Genomic DNA, 7,303 nt, shown 5'->3' with positions numbered 1-7,303 from the left:
ATAGAAAAAGAAAAAAACAAAAAAGTATTAAAATTGAGGTTATAAAAAAATGGTTATTTTTCAAGGTTGGTTTGCAACTAGTTTGTTCGAAAATAATTTCTACCCTGAGCTACTTGTTGCACTTCACTATGGTAATCTCCAATTTTGTTGCCAGTGTAAATGACCTTTGGAAGTGTACTACGTAAAAAAAAAGAAAAAAAAAAAAGGAGCGCTAGAGTGCAATCATACAAATGGTGTGAAAAGTGGAATTCTACGTGATGGAGTGCAATTGATAATGCAGTCACTCCCTTTCAAAAATTAAAAATCTATCTTATAAATAGACTTTCAAAAGAGATGGCCCACTTAAGGTTGAATACATAGTTTATAGGGTGAATTACACTTTGACTCTCTCTGTAGTTTGGCATAATTTCATGTTGACCCCCCTAATATTTTGATAATTGCAATTACTCCCCCTTTCATTAACAGTGTTAAAATTCAAATGTTGTTATACCATTTTACTCACTCATTTTATCTTTTCTTTTCCCTAAAAAAAATTAAAGGAGCAGTGACCGCAAAGTCCTATTTCTTGAAAATATGTATAAAAAAGTTCCTTCTAGAAAATTGTGGACTCTTTAGTACTCTTTTTAATCAAATATTAGTCTAAAAATTTTGAAGTGAAAAATACCATAATTACCCTTTTAACAATCTTTTAGATTTAAATAAATGCATTTATTTGAAAATATTTGAGGTACTCTTATGTTTTAAAAGTAATTACAAACCCTTGATTGTGATAATATCTTATAGAAAAAATAACTCTTTGTTTTTTCTTCTCAAAACTTTTAATCATTAACTCACATAGATGATGATGAAGATGAGCATATTAGTCATTATCATCAAATTGATTTGATCTATATATGTTAGATTTATTAAAACATATAAATAATTTTCAATAGTTAAAACTCGATTTGAATTATCATTGAATTGATTCAACTCAAAAATTAACAAGTCGAGTTAAATGAGTCAGAGACAATTATATTGAATTTAAGAATAATTTATAATAAATAAAAATATGTATTTTTTATTTTACAAAAATATCAATAATCAAATAAAATTTGAGAGGAGACAGGGGAGTAGTTAGCCACATGAAAGATGCATTAGTTTCTACAAGATTATGAGCTTTTGAATGAATCAAAACCTAAAAAGCCTTAGAAATTTGATTTTTTTTTTCCCTTAACGGTTGAAGTTTGCATTACTATGTTGTGAATTCAGACTTGTGTGTTTATTATTGATCAAATATGTCAAACTGTTTTAATGGATCTTCATGAATATTAGTGTAGGTCATAGTATATTGCAAAGTCTTGAATCAAACTTGATTGTATCATTGAGTTGAATTTGTCAATGACGTATCCCACATTTGGTACAAATATCATCTTAAAGATGATGAAATTCACAGTAACTCAATTATTGAACCAAGTTGTTTATCTTCATTTTCTAATCATTCTTTCTAACTTTGAGCCTATCCCCAACCATAATATACATACTCCAAAGGAGTTGAATGTCCCATAGAGACCCAACATTATATACTTATATTCAATAAAGAGCTGAGCTGGTTTCCACTAGTACCAAGTTACCTAGCACTTGTGTCATGTAAATGGTTATCATATATTAATAGAAGATTAGAAGTTGTATTTGGAGAATTTGCCCGTCATTGTAGCTGTGTATGAATATTTTAGCCTACCAATAATCCAACAAGAGATAGATGGGTGAGACACCCATATAACAAATACCAAATCAATAGTAATGTAATAAATGGAAGAAACTATATCCCCTCCCTCACATTAAGTACAACATAAATACAAAAAATACCAATAAAATATCTATAGCCTAGAAATAATCCCTCTCAAAAATCAGAAGCATATGTCCAAAGCACAGCAGCATCACTTGCCATCACAAGCGAGAAACAAAGAAAATAGACTTAGTAAAATGTAGAGAAGAGAGAGAGAGAGAGAACTTACCATCCCCTCCAAAACCCATCACCCCTAGCCTTAGTTTCTACACCATGAGGTGATTGTTCTTATTCCCATCCTGGTGGAATACCCCACAACTCCTCTAATAGAAGGCCGCATCCTCCAAGGGGGTCTTGAGGTCATTGAGGCCCTCTTGCTCTGACTTCTCTGGGGGTGAATGGCTCCTTAAGCTCTTCCGCATGAGTTTGTGATTTTTTGCATTGCTGGAGATCAAGAGCAGGGTTAACGCACTTGATGGTGTTGGAGCTCTGCACTGCATGGGCAGAGGTTCCTTAAGGAAGCTCAATAGGAGTAGGAGCAGCCCGATCAATGTGAACTAGGGCTGATGGCTCAACTCCAGCAATCTGGATAGGGCTGCGAGGGGCCAAATTCTTCTTCTTCTTCTTCTTCTTGTCCTATTTAAAGGGAGGAGTAGCCTTGGCAATGTAAGAGAGGGAGAAGGGATATTCTGAGAGGTAAATATTTATGACGTCGATGGAAGAGAGGGAAATAGAGGAGAGGGAGAGGCAAGTAGTGGGATAGGTAGAGAATACGTGCTCTCCGAGATCTGCTTGGCCTGATCAATAGGAGCCCGTCGTGCAAGTGGCCGAGGTAGGGAATAAGGGGAAGAGCAGGTCTGCTCTCCTTCGATCACCCCATGGGTGACCCTTGTTTGGAGGACTCACTTCTACTACTCTCCTATCTTTGGTGACTCTACCTTGCTCTTTCCTAGCATCTATAGTGGAAAGGGTAGAAGAATCTGCAATAAAAGCCAAGTTTAAATTAGATTGACTTGTATAAGCTAGAAAGTAAGATATTGCTAGAGGCTTAAAAGTGTGGCTTACGTTGAAAGGTCGGAGGGACCCTAAATCCCTCACAAGAGACACCAGGGGCAAACTCCTAGTTCCCAGAGATCAATAGGGGGTCCTTGTACCACCCTTTGTCAGCACTGGGAGGAGATGGAACTAGCGTGACAGTTGTACTCTTGGAGGACAACGAGTTGTACCCAGGGCGTTGGGGGATGGCCTTCAGGTTGTACTTGGAAATGAAGTCATTGTGGGATGTCCCCATTTCCTCCACCTTCTCTACCAAACGATAAAAGTTGCCTGATGTTTAGCCTAGGGCCCAGTTTATTTTTCTTAACACCTTTCTGAGGAAGAGAGAGAAAGGGAAACTCAAACCATCCTTGATTTGATCAGCGTAAACCAAGATTTCCCCCTAACGGCATTCGTTAAGATTATTAGGTGTTTGGTAAAATCTTGGTGGACACATAGGTGGGAATAAAAGTTTTCTACAAAGTTATTCAATGTTGGTGGCCATTGAGAAACTAAAAATTATAGAGGATTAGAAGGTAAAAAGAGAGAAAATTACTTCAGTTTGATAGAGGTAAAAATGGCTGTAAGGCAAAAAAAACTTCGAAGGCACAGAAAGATGAAGTTGTAGAGATAAAAGCACAATAGGAAGAAAAAATGGTGTAAGCCCCTTATTTATAGAAAAGCATAAAGAAGGACATGCGCCTGGGAAGACATCCTAACCGTTGCAGTCTTTGGGTTTAGTGGAGACATTAGTGGGGCACGTGGATGACTACAAATGAGAAATAATTCGCCTCAGCCGTCCAAGAAGATTTCAAACGACATTGCATTAAATGCGTTGATTCATTGATAGCAGACGTAATGATAGAAGATCATGGCAACCAACCAAAAGAGAGACACATGTCTCGAGAAGACGATGAAACCTCGCATCTCTTCGAGAGGGGGTAATTATAGAGGATAATAATGGTACGTTATTTAGACTGTACACACATCCAAGCCGGTTAAGTGGTACAATGTATAAGTTAATATTCCCAGCGTTGCTTAGTAGTAGGACAAACCAAGATAAATGCATCTAACCTAGTTGGTAGGGTACCTGGCCTGCCTGGCAGGACAGGCTTGGTTTGAGTATTTGCGTAATCCTGACTTACGCGTGTCAAGTCCAGGAATCTCGGAAGAAATCTCCCTGGAATCGTGGACCCAATCTCAAAGATCCCATTTTCGTTTAAGATCCTTGTAATCAGGGGATTCTCTGGGATGACATCTTGGTAGAAGGGGAAACCCTGTTTTGAAGATGGGATTTATAAATTAGGGAATGCAAGGAGGCTAGAGGATATTTTGGCCAATCAAGAAAGGGGAGAGAATTCTATTAGTTATTATCATTCTTTTGCAACTCTAACTTGAGCGTTGGAGAATTCTTGACAGGTACCACATTGGTGCTCACGGGAGGGACAAGGGAGCAACTTCGGATCAATAGGGCAGAGTCTATCAAGGCTTCACCAGATTTCTACCCTATATTTACTATTTTGAAAGGATGTGAACCCTCCCATTTCAGTCATTGGATCTTGTTAAACATTGATCAGGACCCTTGAATATAAAATCCATGAATTACTTAGCCCCATGAAAGATGCATTAGTTTCTACAAGATTATGGACTTTTGAATGAATCAAAACCTTAAAAAGCCTTAGAAATTTGATTTTTTTTTCCTTAACGGTCGAAGTTTGCATTACTATGTTGTGAATTCAGACTTGTGTGTATATTATTGATGAAATATGTCAAACTGTTTTAGTGGATCTTCATGAATATTAGTGTAGGTCATAGTATATTGCAAAGTCTTGAATCAAACTTGATTGTATCTTGGAGTTTAATTTGTCAATGAGTTATACTACATTTGGTACAAATATCATCTTAAAGATGATGAAATTCACAGTAGCTCAATTATTGAACCAAGTTGTTCATCTTCATTTTCTAATCATTCTTTCTAACTTTGAGCCTATCCCCAACCACTTCTACCACTTATGGATAATCGCTTGTAGCACAACTTCTCACTCTTTACCATCTAAGGAATTTGCGTCACTTGTACAAGAGCTAAATCCAATAGATATTGTACATCATCTATTTTTATAAGCCATAATTCCTATTCAAAATTTTAATTTGGTTGTTGTTTATGACTTTTTTGCTTCATCCCTTCTGTCACCACTAATTCTCTTAAAATAAAAATCCTTTTTTATTTTTTTTTCTTGTACAACTTAAAATTGATAATATATATCTGATTAGAAAATCAATTTTATTTGAAAAATAAAAAACACTTAGCACTAGTAATGACCATAGCTCAGATAATATGTTTATTCCATTCCATCAATAATTAACAAGGTGAATGGAATGGGGTTCATCATGAAGAACAAGTTTCTAATGTTTTGGATCAATATTTTGGGATTAAGGTTTAGAGAAAGATCGTCTCCTAAAGCGTTGTAACAAGCATTGGGAGGGAGGATAGACCCCTAGTGCATTAGGTGAGAAAAAGGGCTAAGTTTGACATGAATTTTTTAAACATTATGTGAAAAAAGGGCTAAATTTGACAGACCATGGTATCGAATTTAGCCCTTTTTGGACGGAAGGATCCTGTCCCTAAGGTAGACTCAAAAGACTAAGGTTGCTGGATTAAATATTTTTGAGAGTTGCAAGCTCCTCCCTCCCCACTCCTCCAATCCCATATAACACCGGAATATTATGTGCCGAGCCATGGACCAAACCCAAAAAAAAAAAAAATGCCCTGTTTATTACTCATTTTGACTAGTGGCTGATAAACCTTTCGCCCAACACACCATAATAATAGATATAAAAAGTTAGCCTGATTCGGTGAATTCTATGCAATGGATAATAAAATTTAACACGGGTGATTTTACACAATTGGATTTTAGGATTTGGATTGATTGGCTAGAAATCTTCAATCACATTGATTTTAGTGTGCAGTTGTAATGGTTGTGTACATCATGTATTGGATGTACATGTCCTAATTTTAAGGAGTTCGTCCGTGCCAGGCATGCAAGGAGCAGTCATGCTTTGGAATTTCCGTTTGAAAATGAGTGAAATGATCATAATCCTTTTCAAGGAAACAAAATAAATATACAACCGATCACAACTACGAGTCTATGAGCAACCAAGTTACCTAGCACTTGTGTCATATAAATAGTTATCATTTATTAGTAGAAGATTAGAAGTTCTATTTGGAGAATTTGCCCATCATTGTAGCTGTGTATGAATATTTTAGCCAATCGTACCAATAATCCAACAAGAGAACGATGGGTGAGACACCCATATAACAAATACCAAATCAATAGTAACGTAATAAATGGAAGAAACTATATCCCCTCCCTCACATTAAGTACAACATAAATACTAAAAATACCAATAAAATATCTATAGCACCTAGAAATAATCCCTCTCAAAAATCAGAAGCATATGTCCAAAGCACAGCAGTAACACATGTCAGCACAACTGCAAGAAACAAAGAAAATAGACTTAATAAAATGCAGAGAGAGAGAGAGAGAGAGAGAGGAGAGAAGAGAGAGAGAGAGAGAGAGCTTACCATCCCCTCCAAAACCATCACCCCTAGCCTTAGTTTCTACACCATGAGGTGATTGTTGTGGGTATCCTTCACCACCTTTCATTGGATACCAGCTGGCGGTGGAGCGACATAAGGGCCCGAAGCAAATCCTTCTACCTGGGGAGGGTAGGACTGAGGTGGTGGTGAAGGATAAACTGATCCAGGGGCAGGGTATGCTACTGCTCAAACAAAAGTACCATAAGGATTAAATCATTATCTCAAAACTCAGAAAATTGACTCTCAAGTCCATTATGAAATATATTGACACAATTTAGGTGGTTCGACAAGATTGCCAATGTCATGACACAATTTACAGGCAACATCATGAAACAATTTGGAGGTTCCACAAGATTGCCTATATATGTTCACCTTGTCATGGGATAGATGATGAGATCTTTCGCCATACCCTTGGAAACCATGGTCACAATTTCGAAATTAAAAAAAAAAAAAATCCCTAACAGAAATCCAAAAATGAGTTCCCTATGAATTTATAATCGTGTAAAAGATGAAATTGTGCCCCTTAAAACAAATGTTACGAAATGGTATTAAAAAAATATAACCCAAAATAGGACAGTGTCTATCAAGGCTTCACCAGATTTCTACCCTATATTTACTATTTTGAAAGGATGTGAACCCCCCATTTCAGTCCTTGGATCTTATTAAACATTGATCAGGATCAGGACCCTTGAATATAAAATCCATGAATTACTTAGCCCCATGAAAGATGCATTAGTTTCTACAAGATTATGGACTTTTGAATGAATCAAAACCTTAAAAAACCTTAGAAATTTGATTTTTTTTCGCCTTAACGGTTGAAGTTTGCATTACCATGTTGTGAATTCAGAATTGTGTGTATATTATTGATGAAATATGTCAAACTGTTTTAGTGGATCTTCATGAAT

Source organism: Akebia trifoliata, chromosome 1 (genome assembly GCF_017979445.1).
Source record: "Akebia trifoliata isolate Shusen 1 chromosome 1, ASM1797944v1, whole genome shotgun sequence".
NCBI classification, from domain to species: domain Eukaryota; kingdom Viridiplantae; phylum Streptophyta; class Magnoliopsida; order Ranunculales; family Lardizabalaceae; genus Akebia; species Akebia trifoliata.
The sequence above is the reverse complement of the archived record's forward strand: the minus strand, read 5'-3'. Positions refer to the sequence as shown.